We start from the raw sequence: 17,642 nt of genomic DNA on the forward strand, positions 1-17,642 counted from the left end.
CTTAATCCAGGGAGTCCTGTGTCCCGTGATCTGTACTGCTGAAATCTCTGTGTAATTAGATTTCTGTTACTTGTAACAAAATGCCCCAGATAATCAAGGAAAAGGACTTTTTGGCTTAAGTTTGGGAGATTTCAGTTTTTGGTTCGTTGGCTTATGTCATGTTACATGTCATAAATTCATTTTATTGGTTTTATTTATTTATTGGCAGTACTGAGGTTTGAACTCAGGGCCTTACACTTGCTGTGCAGGAGCTCCACCACTTGAGCCACAACACCATCCCTTTTTTGGGATGGGTTTTTTGATACGGGGTGTCTCGAACTATTTGCCCAGTCTGGCTTCGAACTGTGATCCTCCTGATCTCTGTCTCCTGAGTAGCTAGGATTACAAGTATGAGCCTGTATTATTTTTTATTATTTAATTGCCAATTAGTAATTAAGGTGCTTACTTGTTTTTTGTCAGGATCTGTGGTTTACATACATTGTAACCCTCATAAAGCCTATAATTGGTGTTTTTATCCATTATTTTGCAGATAGCAACTGTTACTTCCCCAGATCATTCAGATACAGAGTAGAGTTGCTGGCTTTTGGATAGTTACTTGCTAAATCCTTAAGTCTGGCCAACTGTACTTTCTCCTTTCACCAAAACTTTAGTCATGCCCCTCTGAGTCCTTTGCTTGCCTAGACCTGCCCTTGGGGTTCCCCCTCTGTCATTATAAAATCCAATTTGAGCAAGAATCCTGCTAAGTCACTTTAGCAACACTGTCCTCCCCTCACCTTCGTATCTGAACACCCTCAATATTTTATCACCTTGGTCTGCCTTCAGCAGTATAGTAATCCTATCAAGTTGATTTAGTCAGAAACCTCCTTGTCCATGTTTCCTTTTAGTAAATTTCCATCCACTGACCCCCATCCTGCTCCTTGATTACAAATCTTCACTTTTCCTTGGCCTCAGAGTAGAGGCCAAGCCTCTCTCCCACACTGCAAGACTACATTGCAGTGAACATGGCCTGCCTTATCATCTTTAACAAGTGTCTGAATAATTTCCTCTTCGACAGTCCATTGTAATGGCAAGGTACCATTACAGGCTTCCATGTAATATATTTATTTATATATATTATATATGTGTATATATGTACATATATGTATACATATGTATATATATTATGTATGTGTGTATATTTGTATATTTTGGCGGCACTGGGGTTTGAACTCACTTGCTAGGCAGCTGCTCTTACCCCTTGAGCTATTCCACCAGCCCTTTTTTGTGATGGGTTCTTTGAGATAGGGTCTCGAAAACTGTTTGCCCAGGCCTGGCTTTGAATCATGATCCCCTTGATGTTGGCCTTCTGAGTAGTTAGGATTACAGGCAGGAAGCACCTGGCTTCCCATATAATATCTCACTCTTTTCCTTTATAATACTCATTGCTCCTACTATTAAATGTCTGCTTCCCCCAAAAAACTAAAAGCTATATGCAAACAGAAACCAGGTGTGGTTTGTATCTATACCCAGACCTAGTGGATAATAAATGAATATCATGTATTTCTCAAGTGGATATTGAATGGACCATAACCCACATTGTACTTGCATGTATAGTAGGTTAGTGGCAATAGCTTAAATCCTGGAGTGAGAAAGAAAAGTTCAAATTCTGCCAATAATAACCTTTAGCTGATCCTTAATTTCAGAGCCTTATTTTTTTTCACCTATGAAATAGAGATAATAATACTTTGATCCCTTACAGAATTCCTCTAAGGAGTGAATAAAGGGGTGTTGACAAAGTGCCCAGCACTGGATATATGAATTCTTTTATCTTCTCAGCATTGAATATAAAGTATCCCAGTGAAGGTATCAAACCTATATCCTCTCTTGTGCCTGTCATATAAAAGTGTATGGTTGGAGAGCCAGGAGAGGGAAAGAGAATGTTAGAGAGTGAAAAGTATTAAAACTTTGCATCTTGTGAATGAAGATAATATAACGCAGTGCATGTAAGCTGCTGAATAATAGGCGAACAGGGCAATAGGGAAAAAGTAATGGGGGCTTAATTTGATTAAAGCGTGATATATACATGTCTGCAATATCCCTTTGACCTATTAATATACACTTTAAAAATGAAGGAGCCGGGTGCCAGCTAGCTACTCAGGAGGCAGAGATCAGGAGATCATGGTTCAAAGCCAGAAGAATAGTTCGAGAGACCCTATCTTGAAAAAACCTTCACTAAAAAGGGCTGGTAAAATTGCTGAAGGTGTAGGCCCGGAGTTCAAACCCCAGTACAGCAAAGAAAAAAAAAGAAGGAAAAAAAATGAAGGATAGGAAGGTAAAACAAGTCCTTTTGGGGGTGAGTACCAGTGGGAGGAAGGAGAGAAGGCATAAGGAGAGGGTAAAGGAGGGTGAATTGTGTTTTGTATTCATGTATGAAAATAGAACAGTGAAACCTGTTGAAATTGTTCTAAGAAGTGGGGGAGGGATGAGGGATAATGATGGTGGGGTAAATCCAATTAAGATATATTTTAAGCACATATATAAATGTCACAATGTATCCCCCCTGGACAACTGTCACATGCTAATAAAAATGTTTAAAATGGTATATGGTACATAGTCAATAAAGAGTTACTATTGTTTCAATTAAGATTCCTTCCTCCCCCCCCCAGCCCCCACACCCTATCCATCCTCCACAGTGCTGGGGTTTGAAGTAGGCAAGTGCATCTCCAGCCTTTTTTATTTTTTTGTTTTGAGACAGGATCTCTCTAAGTTGCCCAGGCTGGCCTCAAGCTTGTGACCTTCCTGCCTCAGCCTTCTGAATAGCAACGATTACAGACACACACTACCAAGGCTGGCTGGTTTAAAATGAGTTCGATGTGGTATTTCAATGAGTACATTCAGCATATCCATATCAAGTCAGGGCAGTTAGTATTTCCCTCACCTCATCATTTCTTTGTAGCCTTTAGTTCCTCTCTTCTAAATCTTCATAAAATACATAGTAGGTTATTGTGAACGATAGTCATCTGTCTATGCTTATTCCTTCTATCTGTGCTACTAATTGTTTTGTTAACCATTATCCAACCTCCTTTTTATTTCTTTTTTCTCTCTGTACAGCCCAAGCTGGCCTTGAACTTGGAATATTTCTGCTCAGTCTCCCAAGGGATGGGATTACAGGTGTGTTCCACCATGCCAGGCTTAGCCAACCTCCTTTTATCCACCCACCCCAACTGTTTACAACTTCTAGTTCTACATTTGGGTCAACTTTTTTTTTCTTTAGCTTCTACATATGAGGATATTTGTATATAATCTTTGCTTTTGTGTGTCTGGTTTATTTTCTTAACACAGTGTCCTTCAGCTACATCCACTTTGCTGCAATGGCAGGGTTTCATACTTCTTTATTGATGAATAATATTGTGTGCGAGTATGTGTACATTTCCTTTATTCGTTCACCTATTGGTGGATACTCAGACAGGTTCCATAGCTTGGCTGTTGTGAATAAGGCTGCAGTGTAGGTATCTGTTTCACAGGCTGATTTCTTTCTTTCTTTATGGATGTATACTCAGAAGTGGGATAGTTGAGTCATGTGGAAGATCTATTTTTAGTTTAGTTACCATTGTTAAAAGATAAACAGGCACATTAAAATTTTAACATGTTTAATTGGGCGTTAAGTGATTCATGAATCAGGCAGCACCAGACCACAAGCAGTTTAGTGATTCACACAGGGGGCACAAGAGGAAAATGTGTATATGGTTTATTGGAGCAAGCAAGACAAAGAAAATATTTGATTGGCTAAAGTGGAAAAGGTCGTTTGCCAGTTTCTGACTGAGGAGGTTTCTAATTAGAGTCAGTTATTGGCTTCTGATTGATTAAGCTTACATTCTGTCTTACTTGAGTTGGGTTTTGGTTTGCTTATGTAGGTACTCATGGTTCTGGAACCTTCTCAGCTAATGGTTTCCCAATTGTTTCAGTATTATGTTGAATGACAGTAAGCATTTCAGGCTTCTTACTTTGTAAGTCAAGAGATAAATATGGCAAAGTGCTTTTAAATCAACATTTCTCAGCAGAGTGGAATTGTTCTTGGCTGCTCAGACATAAAACAGAGTGAGGCACACAGAACAGAACAGCATCCAGTAAGCATTATTAGGCCAGATGATGCAAGATACAAATTTAGAGATACATAGACTTCGGGTGTGATCAGAGCTCACTGAGTTGTTAATATCCAGTTTTGATTCATTTATTCATTCATCAAGAATTTATATAGAATTACTATATGTTAGAGAACTGTCCTAGGTAACCTGGACACTGATTCTCACACACACTTTTTTTTTTTGGTGGGACTAGGGTTTGAACTCAGGGCTTTGTGCTTCCAAAGCAGGCACTCTACTGCTTGTGCCACTCCTCCAGTCCATTTTTGCTCCATTTATTTTTTGGAGATGGAAAATCATGAACTGTTTGCCTGAATTAACCTCAAACTGCCATTCTCTGAATATCATGCCTGTAATCCTAGCTGGCTCTCACACACTCTTGGTGAGCAGAAAAAACACCTGAAGAACTGGTGAGATTATAGGATCTTTAATCTCACCTCCTTTTTTCCCCCCTCTTTTTTTCCATAAGGAGTCTCACTATATAGCCTAGGCTGGACTCAAACTCATAGTCCTCCTGCCTTAGCCTTCCCAGTGCTGGGATTATAGTTGTGTACCACCATTCCCCACTCTCTGGAACTTCTGATCAAAATCTGGGGTGTTTTCTGCTTTAAAAAGAAAAAAGAATAACTGTTCATGTGATTCTGATGCACTATTCTGAAGGGGAAAGAATACTGAAGATACTGTCCCTATTCACAAAGGTGACTAGGAGAGGAATAAAAACAAATGGGGAAAACTGAGCCAATTTCTTGTTTGTTAGTTTGTTTTGAGCTCAGGATGATGAGAATTTATTTGCATGTATCATATCTTCTGCAAAATACAGCCTAAAGCTTCATAGAGAGGGTCAATTCATGCTGTTGTCATTAGGAATGAAGTTGTCCCATGGAAAATATGTGGGCTCAGAGAATTTTGTATATAAGCTGGTACGTGATTAGAAGCAGACGTGATAATATAAACTACTTAGGTCTTGCAACTTTTAGGCCAGGAAAGGGTGAAAAAATTGTTTGGAGGCTGACATAGTGGCACATTCCTGTAATCACAGCACTTGGGAGGCTGAGGAAGGAGAATCATGAGTTCTAATTCAAGACTAGCCTGGGCTACATGGTGAGACCCTGTCTTAATTCCCCCCCACACACCCCTCAGAAAAAGGGGGTAGGTGATGCTTCCGGATTTGGAATAGAGAAGGATGGTTGCACTGAATAAATACTTGCTTAAAAAAAAAGCATTACTTGGAGGGGCATGACATCTTTACCATCCAGAAGAATCAGTACTTCATTGGCATGTAAACAGTATTGATTTAATAAGTGCCTTTCTATAAAGAAAATGCCCCCATTATTACCTATGCCTGGAGGTTGGGAATAGCGATGGCATAAGGATGCTGGATGTCTCTACTCACACAAACAAATGCAGCATAAATCCTGCTATAATTTAGATCTCATATGTCTCCCAGAGGCCTGTGTTAAAGGATTGGTCGCCAGCACACAGCACTGTTGATAGGTGATAAAACCTTTAAGAGGAGGGGGCCTTTTAAAGAGGAAGTTAGGTCACTTTGAGCATGCCCTTGAAAGCAATATAGAGACCCTGGCACCTCCCCTTTCTTTCTCTTTTATCTTCCTGGCCACCATAAGGTGAGCATCTTCCTCTGGCATGTGCTCCCACCCTGATGTAGTGCCTCATCACAGGACCAAAAGCAACAGGGCCACCTGACCATGGACTAAATCTCCAAAACTGTGAGTCAAAATAAATCTTTCCAATTGGGCACTGTAGTACAATCCTGTAATCTTAGCTACTACAGAGGCAGAGATAGGGAGGATCATAGTTTAAGGTCAGCCTAGGCAAAAAGTTCACAAGACCCCATCTCAACTAATAAAAAGCTGGGTGTGGTATGCACCTGTCATTTCAGCTACACAGGAAGTGTGAATAGGATAATTGTCATCCAGGCTGGTCCAAACATAAAACAAGACCCTATCAAAATAACCAAAGTAAAAAAAAGCTGTGCCGTGGTTCAAATGATAGAGTGGCTGCCTAGCAAGCATAGTAAAGACCTGAGTTCAAATCCCAGTTTTAAGCCAACACTAGTGGCTCATTCTTGTAATCCTAGCTACTCAGGAGGCAGAGATCAGGAGGATCAAGGTTTGAAACTAGCCCTGAGCAAATAGTTCCCGAGACCCTATCTCAAAAAAAAAAAAAATTCATCACAAAAATAGGACTGGTAGAGTAGCTCAATGTGGCTCTGAGTTCAAACCCCAATGCTAAAAGCAAACAAACAAAAGAACCCCATAAAATAGTACTGCTGAAAAAGAAAATCTTTCCTTCTTATAAGTTTTTCTTCGTATTTTGTCACAGTGCTGGAAAGCTGACTTATACAAAAATCTGAACACCAATGCACAGATAATAGCAGAAATGCACTGAATACAGACCAAAAGTATATAAAAGAAAAGACTTCTCCTACTCATATCCATTGCATTTTACATAATCAGATATCTAATAGTTGTTGTGTTAGAAAAGTTTAGTTCAAACATTAAGTCTAATCAACAAACGTTACTGAGCACATGTTGAGTATAGAAGCATCTTTCTAAACATGCCAATGGAAAGAAAGCACTGATACTTTAGTAGGATTCTAATTCATCCAAAGGTAAATATTTTACAAGCTAAAGATTTCTCAAATTCCAGTTATTAGTATCTGATTTATTATGGAGGGGAATGTGATCTGTCACCCAACTGACGTTTGTATTTTGTGATTTTTACATTTTTAGGTGTGAACTTTTTGAGGGTGTTTTGTAACTATCTCTGTGACACATGGTTAAATCATAGGACAGAATAGGACTTTGCAAGTGACTAAGTAAGCCTCTATGCAAAGGCATGGATACAGGCTCTGACAACCACCTTGCTTTAGCTTTGAATTTACCTTTTGGGCAAATTTTTCCATGATTTATCTATAACATTATTCCCTGAAAAAAGTATGATTAAATATATTAAGCTAATACTGAGTTAAAATATCAGGAAGAAACAGATAAACTAAAAGTAACAGGATATGATTAATGGTTTTGAGTCACAGTCTATTTTTATTCTTTTCTGGAGTCTGAATAGCCAGATTTATATTTGCAGAGCAAAACAAAAAATGAGATTGCAATTTTCAGTTTTGAAATTCTACTCTTTCTAAAAAGTTTATGACCTTATTGACAGATTATTATTTGAGAATTTGATCCATTAGTGTATGTGTCATAAAGTTAAGGTTGTCTGGGACTAGATATTGGCTTATTTAAGGATTTGTTGTTAATTTTAGGGGTATGATAAAGTTAATGTAGTTATGTTGTTTTAAAAAATCTTAGAGATGCTTACAGAAATATTTGTAGGAAAAATGATGACATATCTTGATTTTGCTTTAAAAATATTCCACCAATCACAAAACAAAGCAAAAAGAAAATGGAGAAAAATATATGTAGTAAGATGGCAGATGTTGATTATTGTTTAAAATGAGCTGTAAATACATGGGAGCTCATTATATTCTCTCATTTCATGAATTTGAAATTTCTTTCCACAATAATTTTTTTTAACGATTTTTGTCCATGACACACTCCAGATCTTATTTTTTCTTTATCGTCTTTTAGAAATCTTTGTTTTGGCAAACCTTAGCTTGGCCTGCTGTAACAAAACACCATAGGTTGAATGGCTTAGACAACAGACATTTATTTCTCACGGGTCTGGGAGGCTGGGAAGTACAGGATCAAGGTCCTAGCCAATGTAATTCTTGGTGAGGGTTTTCTAAGCTTAGGGTGTGATAGTGGGAGATAGAAGAGCTCTAATCAAATCATGGGGCCCCTGTGATCTCATCTAAGCCTTATTACCTTCCCAAAGCCCATCTCTTAATACCATCACATCAGGAGTTAAAGATTTAACATGTGAAATTCAGTCATAATGCCTTGTTCTAGAAGCACATCTAGAATATAAACAATGCTAATATCCTTCCCATTCTTTGTTCGTAAATATAAATTCAATACACTTTGGTTGAATAATACATGCTTGGTATTATTGCAATTGCTGTTGAAGCAAGAGGATTTAAAAGCACATGATCTGGTCACTACTGGTGTGGGAATCAAAGCCAAGCCTCATGTGTGCTAGGCAAGTACTCTACCACTGAGCTGCATTACCAGCTCCTAATCACATGTCTGATGTTCAGTTTCAGTATTGGAAGATAAGCAAACTGAACCTGATGACTTCAACAATCCTCTCTAGTTGTACTCGCCTTCAAGCCCAGTTTTTTGGAAGTCAGGACTATAATGATCTTTTAGTTGAGATTATATAAGACAATTAGACTTTCAGCACTTAAGCTCGACAAGTGTGGTGGTGCATGACTGTAGTCCCAGTACTTGGGAGATGAGGCCGGAAGATTGTGAGCTCCAGGCCAGCGTGGCCTACATAGCAAGATGCTGTCTCAAAGAAAAAAAACAAAAACAAAAACAAAAAAACAGTGCTGGTGACTCACACCTGTAATACTAGCTACTCAGGTGGCAGAGATCAGGAGGATTGAAGTTCAAAGCAACAAAAGCAAGATCATATCTCAAAACTATCTAATATAGAAGAGGCTCGTGGAGTGTCCCAAGTGGTAGAGCACATGCCTAGCAAGCATGAGGCTCTGAGTTCAGACCCCAGTACTGCCAAAAAAAGAAAAAAACATATGCATTTATTGATACTTGACTTTGAACCTAATGTCTGTTCCTGTTCCCTGTTAAGATAACAGGGAACTGGTGGTACTGGGGTTTGAACTCAGGACCTCATGCTTGCCAGGTAAGCGATCTACCACTTGAGCCACTCCACCAGCCCTTAAAAACTCTTAATAGCACCTTTCCCCCTGCCAGTTACCCTTTACTTTCTCTCCTGGTGGTAGTTTCTTTCCAAAGATGATTTGGGGAGGAGCTGGAGAAGTAACTTAGAGTTACAGCACATACTCAGTATGGGCAAAGCTCTCAACAAAACAAAACAAAATCTGGGGTTTTCAGGCAAATAATTGCATTCAAGAGCCTACTCTGCATTAACCTAAGTGAATTTTTGTAATCAGCTAATATTTATTTATAGTAGAAGATGGTTATTGTTGTCAGACAATTTATGCTCTTATGTGCAGGATTTATGGTGATTTAACTCAGTCTAGTTTTTTTTTTTTTTTGGTGGGATTGAGTTTGAACTCAGGGCTTCATGCTCGCAAAATAGACATTCTACCAATTGAGCCATGCCCTCAGTCCTCAGTCTAGTTTTTCAAACTAGAATTAACTCATTCTCAAACTTAGTATAGTTATTTTCCTCTGCTACAAACAGCAAGTAAGATCAGGAATACACTAACAGGTTACATCTTACTTCTCTTGGTATTCAGGTATAAGGACATTGGAAAGACTTAATATTTCAATTTTGACACGCTATTCAAAAAAGTACATGCCAGAGGGTTCTGAAGAGCTAAATTTAAAGTCACTGTAGCTGTGAAAAATATGTATCTAGCAGAAACTTGAGCAAAATGTGTTTACAGGGTTGAAATTTTCTTAATTGTATTGTACAACATAAAAGGATATGTTCAACAGAATACTATAAATGGATCCCTACAAACTTATCTTTTATTTGAATTTTTTGCACACAATCAGAGTTTTAATAAATACCTTTTTATCTTTTGGGGTTTGCTGCTATTATTATTTACATGTATTGAATATTTATAATGAATACTGTTTAAATACTATTTTGTTCAAGGAACTTAGAGATTAATTTTTCAAGGGCCGTGGGTATGGCTCAAGTGATAGAGTATCTGCCTAGCAAGCATGAGGTCCTGAATTCAAACCTTAATACCACCAAAAAGGAAAAAGAAGAGGAGATTTCTTCTCCTCCTCCTCCTCCTCTTCCTCCTCCTCTTCCTCCTCCTCCTCTTCCTTCTTCCTTCTTCCTTCCTCCTTTTTGGTTGGTACTGAAGCTTGAGCTCAGGTCCTCACTTGAGCCTCACTTTTTTTTTGCTTTAGTTATTTTTTTAAACTATTTATTTATTTGTTACTTATTTTTGGTGCTGTGGACCAAACTCAGGGCCTTGTACTTGCTAGGCAAGTGCTCTTTAACTGAGCTAAGTCCTCAACCCCTAGTTATTTTTTAGATACGGTCTCATGTATTTGGCCAGGGCTGGTCTTAGACTGCCATCCTCCTAAGTGTCCTGAGTAGCTGGGGTTACAGCAGGATCCTGGCTTGTTGGTTGAAGTGGGATTTCACTAACTTTTTGCCTGGGGTGGCCTCAAACCTTGATTTTCCTGATCTCTGCCTACTAATTGTGTGTGTCTTTCTGAAATCTTTTCTCAGAAACTTCAAGTACAGACTATAACTATATGCTTTAGTTATTTTTATTGGCAGGGTTGGGGCTGGATTGGCAGGAACAAACACAGGTAAATTGGCCACATCCATTCTCTTCTGTTTTACAAATAAAAGAAAAAATGTATCTTCTTCCTGCTCTGTCATCCTGTCATTCATTCTTCCTCCATCCTTTCCTTTCTTAAACTTTACTAAGTTCTTACTGTATCAACTATTGGAGATGTAGAGCAGTGGAGATGAGATGTGGAAGCTCTTCTATCCTAGTCGTTGAGGAAGTTAGAAATCTAGAACAGAAGTACTCACCATTGTTTTTGCAATGCATGGGTCATAGCTCTGATTCTCCCTTCAGCTCTGGAATTGTACTTCCAAGTTTTTTTTTTTTTTCTGTTGGTGGGACTGGGGTTTGAATTCAGGGCTTCGTGCTTGCAAAGCAGGTACTCTTGAATCACACCTCCAGTCCATTTTACTTTGGTTATTTTGGAGATGGCTTTGAACCTTGATCCTCCCAATCTTAGCCTCCCAAGAAACAAGGATTATAGGTGTGAGTCACTGGTGCCTGGCTTGCACTTCCAATTTTTAATTGCTATTTTTCTAGATATCATTTGTTAATTATTACTATTGAGGTTTTTTTGGGGGTAGTACTGGGGTTTGAACTCAGGGACCAGTGCTTGAGCCACTCCCCAGTCCACTGTTGAGCTTTGTGTACATTCTTTCTTTAAATTCTCTTAGGAAGCTCTTACATGACAGGTACTCTGCCTGTTCAGCAGGTGAGGAAATAGAGACTTAGAATGGTTTCTGAAAGTGGGTAAACCAGAATTCAAGTCTGTTTAACACCAAACATCCATGTTTAAAATTTATTTTATTTTTTCTGCTTCAGCACACTGTATAAACCAGGATCTCAAACCAAGATGTCATAGGAGCTGAGAGTCCAGGTCACACTGGGGTACTGGGACAGTGGTAGGTGCTTGGCTCTGTTCAGTTGAAGCCAGGAAGAGAAGTAGTTTGGTGTGATGGTGGCTCTGATCTTTGAAAGAACACACAGGTAGACTTGGGGCTAAAATCTCTTAGGTATTAAATGCCCACATTGAGCAACATGTTTAATAGTGTGAGGGCCAAGCAAAACATGGGTGCAGGCACCTCGGCCTCAGTCCCTCTGTGACTGTAGTCGTCTTTTCCCCAAAACCTGTTCCCTTTCCTGCCCTTACCACAGTGAAATCATCTCTAGTCTCCTTGTGTTCTGGGTTTGGAATAAAGTTTTCCCCAGCTCCTTGTTCTCCTTATCTCACATTTCCAATCACGGAAATGTTTCTCAAGACAGAAATCTTTCTCAAGGTTGACTATCTTCTCCTCACCTCCGTTCTGCTGCCCTCGATCATGTCTTATTTCTCTAGAGATTATAGAGATGTCTCTTTCCTGTTTTCCTTCTTCTAATCTCCTCCGCAGAACAGCTGGTGAACTTCCCACAAACCATATTTGCCCCTAAATCAATGGAGAGAAAAGGTAAATTACTAGAAGGATAATTTGGGGGTGGGGGGAGGACTGGCTCACTCTAGGAGAAACTTAAAGCTGGATTCCCACATGAGACCACATGGAAGAGCAATCTCTGAATGGATTAAAGATCTAAATGAGAGGGAAAATGACAAAATTAATAGAGCACATAGGAGAATATCTCTGTCATCTTGTGTTGGGGAACTTCTTAAACAAAATAAAAGGAAAGCCTCAAATATAAGGAGAAAATGACAAATTTGATTACAGTGATCTCCCCTTATCACCGTTTTGCTTTTCATGGTGAACTGTAGTCCAAATACATTAAATGGAAGAGAGAGAGAGAGAGAGAGAGAGACTAATTACTCTTAACTTTTATTACAGTATACTGATATAATTGTTCTGTTTTATTATTAGTAACTTAATCTTTTTTTGTGGTACTGGAGTTTGAACCCAGGGCCTTGCGTTTGCTAGGCAGGCGCTCTACCACTTGAGCTATTCCACCAGCCCTTTTTTGTGTTGGGTATTTTGGGGATAGGGTCTCATGAACTATTTGCCTGGATTGGTTTTGAACCTCAGTCCTCCTAATCTCTGCCTCCCAAGTAGCTAGGATGACAGGCGTGAGCCACCACACATACTGCAACAACAACTACACACACACACACACACACACACACACACACACACAAACACACACTTTCTCCTCACTACTTCCAAAGTTGAACCTTTTTATTAACTTTCTGTCACCTACAGTTTAAGGTAAAAATTTTATCATCTCCTACTTCTCCCTGAAATTCTTCCTATTCCTGAAAATACCTTCCCTGTTGTTTCTATCTTGATTTTTGTTTCTTGTGCATTTGTATTGCAATAATTTGTTTATGTATTTGTGTTTCCCCTTAGTCTATAAGCTTCCCAAGGAAGTATAAGTTAAGTAAGATGTTTTATGATACTTTTGTTTTGTTTTCAAGACATAGCCTACATAACCCAGGCTGGCCTTGAACACATGATCCTCCTTCCTCAGTCTCCTGAGTGCTAGGATTACAGGCGTACAAAACCACACCCAAAACCACACCCAGCTCTGTCAGATGACACTTCTATTGTTCACACATACAGACACTTACTGATTTGTTTCTAAATGATTTTTGAATTAAGTACTAATGAATGAATTTTCAAATCCAGCCATAATCCTAAGAAGTAAAATCTGTATCTAATCCAACCTCCATTGTTTCTGTAATTGAATGTTGCTGGGAAAAGTCTGAGGCCATTTTGACTCTTTTCCCTTATAAAAAAAAATTTAAGTTTTTCTTTGGCTGTCCAAAAGGATTCTTTGTTCATCTTTTTGGTCCAGTTACTTTATGAGAACAAATCTTTTGGGGTGAGTTTTTGCTAGCACTTAGTGTGTCCTTCTAACATGTATATTCACATCATCATTTATTTGAAGAAAGTTTCTTAGATGTCTTTATGTATTTGTTATTACATTATTTTCTTTTTCTTCTTCAAGAACTTCAATTATGCAAATGTTGGCATTTCTTAACTTATTTTCTATACAACTTTCTCTATACAACTTAAACTCTCCATTTCACTTTCCTTATTTTGTATACTCTGAAGATCCTACCAGTGTTTTTCTTCTGTGTCTACTCTTGTGCTCCTTTTAATTTCATCCTCCTACTGTTAGATTTACTGTTTCCTCCTTCTTGCAGGTCACATTTTATCCTTTTACTGACTCACCAGGTCTTCCCAGAGCACCTGTGATTCTGCTCTGTGTGTGAGTCTGAGAGGTGCAATGTCACTAAGACTTCTTTTATTCATGGTGAAAATTTTGGTTAGACTTTTCATGTGTTTATTGATAGTTATTTTCCTTCTGGTTAGTATATTTGTCTGTTGGTACATTTGTAATCATTTTCATATTTTTCTTTTAGTATATGTATATCAATACTGTGCCAGGGCCAGATTCTTTTTTTTTTTTAATTGTCTAACGTGAATGAGGTAGATTTTCAGAAACCAGCTTTTTTTGGGAGATTATTGCATAGCAAGAGAGGTGGGTCAGGATAGCTTTTGCAGCTTTATAACCCAAAGTCTTTCTCTTCTGTTGCAACAGAAAAATACTACTCCTGTGTGTCCAACTGAGTGATTCTCCAAGTGTCCTTCCACCAAACTTCTCTGGAGTGGTTTCCAGGGAGGTAATTTCTGCTAAAAGCCTTGCTTATCCAGGTTCCCACAACGCTTTTTACAAACAAGTGACACTGCTTTTCAATGACACTCTGAGTCCCTGGTGTTGTCTGAGCTCTCATCTCAGAAGACCCTCTCAGCATCCTTGAAGTTTCTTCTCTTCACTTCCTCCCTTATGTTTTTTGCCTATACTAAGGTTTTTTAGGTGTCCTGATATGTATTTTGAAGTCTGCAGCTTATGTCTATAAATTAGTCTCAATGAAAATTTGACTGTTTTATTGTATTTGTTTTTTATGATGTATATACCATAAAATCCACCATTTTAGCAATGTTTAGGTGTACAGTCAGTAGCATTAATTACATTCAGGTATTTGTGCAACCATCACCACTATCTAGCTCCAGAACTTTTTCATAGTGAAGCTCCATATCCATTACATACTAATTCTCCATTCCCTTCTTTCTTAGGCCCACACCACTACCATTCTACTTTCTTTTTCTATGAATTTAACTTGGTAGGTACCTCATAAGTGATAATTTCATAAGTGAAATTTTACAATGTTTATTCTTTTGTGTATGGCTTATTGAATTTAGTATAAATTAGTATAAATTCAAAGTCTATCCATGTTATAGCATGTATCATATTTTCATTCCTTTTTAAGGGTGAATAATATTCTGTTGTGTGCTCATATCACATTTGATTTATCCGTTCATCTGTCGCTGGATACTTGGGTTGTTCCCATATTTTGACTATTGTTGATAATGTTTATACGAATGTCATTGTACAAATTGTATGTTTGTTTTTGTGTTTTATCAATACCTTCCTTTTTGCTTTGTCTGCTTTTCAGCAGGTTCAGGGTTTATACAACCATGATTATTTTGGTAGCTCCTTGGAAGTTGCATTTAAAATAAATATTTTCCAGGAGCCTGTGGTTTATGCCTGTAATCCTAGCTACTTGGGAGACTGAAATCATGAGGATCATGGTTTGATGCCAGCTCAGGTAAATAGTTTTCCAGATCCCATCTCCAAAATAACCAGAGAAAAATAGACTGGAGGTGTGGCTCAATCAGTAGAGCATCTGCTTTGCAAGTGCTAAATTCTGAGTTCAAACTCCAGTTCCCCCACTCAAATAAAAAATATTCATGATTTCTATGATCAGGCAAGTTTGGAAAATACTTCCTGTCATTTCCATCTGAGTGAAATCAGGTCACAGTAACATCAGAGATAGTTTCTGATGAACAAAGCAACCAGAAATTTGGCTGGGGCTGGGGGCAGGAGAAACCTTAATGGCAGGAGGGAAGTTTGGCGCTCATGAGCTGATTCGGTACCTAACCACCAATTGTTCTATTAACCACCATCTGTCAGAGCTGCTCCTGCTTCTGTGAATCACCATGCAGGCGGAGAGAGGATAACAGAGATATGTTAAAATTGTTCGTCTCCCTTTCTGGGCTGCCTGGATCTTAGGAAAATCCTGTTTGGCTCTGCTTTCATGAATGACAAGCTTGGCTCAGCACTTCTGTGCATCTGCTGATGCTCATATTGTGAACTGAGGATAACTCAGTCTCTGGAAGTGGTGACTATTGGTTCTTGGTTTTAGCACAATAATTGAGCAACATATAAAATGTTCCTAGCATCATCAGCTATTCTAAACTCACCTCTCATGAATGTCTTAGATTTGTATCAAGGGAATACTTTGAGAACTCCAAGGAATAACTTTAATGACATAAGCAAACTGGAGCCATGGGAGTATCTTGGAGGCAATTTGTTAGCGAACTGCCACTTAATCTCCATAAAGCCATGCTATAGTGAGTCAAGGAAAGCCATTTGAGATTTTTGTGACAGGCAGAGATACTCAGGTCGCTTTCTAGAGGGAGAAGAAAATATGTGGCTAGTTAATTGGTGGCACATTTTTATTCATTCAGCAAATAATTATTATGTGCCTATTGTGTTCTAGACACAATGTAGAAAGCAGAAGAGACAAAAAATGTCCCCGAGGTTGTTGAGCTTTCATTCTGGTATGGGAAACAGACAATAAAGAAGGGAACAATTGTAAATGTCCTTTCAGATGGCAGAGTACAAAGCACCAAGCAGACCTAATTAAGTATGGTCATCCCTCTGCATCTGAGGCTTCTGCATCTGGATTCAACCATCCTGGGATCAAAGAATTGAGACAGAAAACTGTCTCTGTACTGAACATTGTTTTTCATTGTTTCCTAAATGATATAATGTAATGATTATTTCTACAGCATCTACATTGCATTGAGTATTAGAAGTAATCAAGTATTGATTTAAAGTGTATGGTAAGATATATGGGTTACATGCAAATATTGCACCATTTTATATAAGGAATTCGAACATCTGCAGATTTTGATATCCCTGGGGTGGGGTGGGGGGAGGGCAGGGGGTATGTGTGCTGAAACTAGTTCCCTGTGGAAACTGAGAGATGACTATACTTACTAATGGTTGTTTATGTTATTTGTAAGTTTCCTTTAGATTGTTAGGGCTAGTGGTTTGTTTTGGTATGCTCTTATCTGTAAAACTATAATTTCCAAACAAATCTTCCTGAAATTCAGACTTTGCAAAGTAAGGTTCATCTCTCTTAAAGACTGAGAAAATGGGAATGTTTATGTGGAAAGGGAACTACTGATATCAGTTAACAACGTAGTTAAGTGTCAACTGACTAACAGAAAATCTGTGTTATGACTTTTCATATAAGATACAAAGTTTTCCATGATTTGGAGGTCTGATAGTTTGGAAGTTCTTGCATCCCCAAACAGGTTTCATACTTCACCCACAATTTCTTAAATTGGCTTATCCACTTGCTCACTTTCTTTAATGTTTCATCCTGTAGAAGGGAGTGGGAAGTGAGAGGAGGAGGAAGATATTATTATGTGCTCCCTGTGGGCTGTCTGAATATAAAAATGGCATGCTGAAAAGCTCTAGGACGGTGCCTGTGGCTAACTGGGAAGGCAGTGGTTGATTGTTATTGCTGTTATTGTTGTTAGGAATTGAAGACATTAAGATTCCTGAATGTCTGTAGTCCTTCATTAGCCATACTGTTCAGTGGAAAACCATGTGCTGCTCTTAGACATGACCAACCCCTCCAGGAGTGAAACATGATCACTCTGGCTCTATTTGAGCAGGCTAAGAGCTTGAATGTGTTTCACTGTCGTTAGATCCTTCTGCTCAAATATGGTGTAACTTTCTCAAAATATTCAGAGAAAGAATGACCAATTCCAGAAAGTGGAATGCTGCCTAAAATTTTAGAAAGAAGCATAGAAAATTAAATTAGTATATTTTGGACAGTGTTTGATGAAATAAAAACCATTCATTTTTAGGTGAGATATCATTGAGTGTAAACTATTCATAGACAGATGACTTTTCCATAAATGATGTGCAAACATGAATGGAATTCCTCTTTTGGCCATGGCAGCATGGCATATTTTTGGAACTCAATGTGTGTGACTTGCAAATTTTCTAATTATAATGGGAGCAGAATATTTTGACTTTCAAATATTAATTTATTTTAAGGGGCATGA

The sequence above is a fragment of the Castor canadensis genome, chromosome 11 (genome assembly GCF_047511655.1).
Source record: "Castor canadensis chromosome 11, mCasCan1.hap1v2, whole genome shotgun sequence".
In the NCBI taxonomy this organism is placed as follows: Eukaryota; Metazoa; Chordata; class Mammalia; order Rodentia; family Castoridae; genus Castor; species Castor canadensis.